Source organism: Acyrthosiphon pisum, chromosome A2 (assembly GCF_005508785.2).
Source record: "Acyrthosiphon pisum isolate AL4f chromosome A2, pea_aphid_22Mar2018_4r6ur, whole genome shotgun sequence".
NCBI classification, from domain to species: domain Eukaryota; kingdom Metazoa; phylum Arthropoda; class Insecta; order Hemiptera; family Aphididae; genus Acyrthosiphon; species Acyrthosiphon pisum.
In genome coordinates, this window is record NC_042495.1 from 46,537,450 (window position 1) to 46,537,890 (window position 441).

Sequence of the window (441 nt, forward strand, 5' to 3'; positions counted from 1 at the left end):
GAATATGATAAAAGGCACACGCCGCATACGATTCAACCGTCAAGATCTGTGACTCAACTCCAGTCCTGTAAAGTATTTAAGCAAAAGTATTTGAGTAAAAGTATTCAAATACTTTTTTAAGTATTGAATAACTTTTTAAATACTTTCAGCATGAAGTATTTTGAATAGTATTTTAAATACTTTTTTTTGTATTAAATACTTTTTGGCAAGGCTGGGCAAGTTAACGATTTTTTTTAACTTGTTAAGTTAAGTTATTTTAAAGTAATTAAGTTAAAAGTTAATCTTATTTTGGGTAAAGTCTACTTTACCAACCCCTCACGATTTTCAAATTTTTTTTTTCAAATGACTTGGTTTTTTATGCTTAAAACGATGGTGTAATTTTTTTTCCCGGAAACTATTATTTTAGAAGTTATGGCCTTCCAAAGTTTGCAATTTTACGTT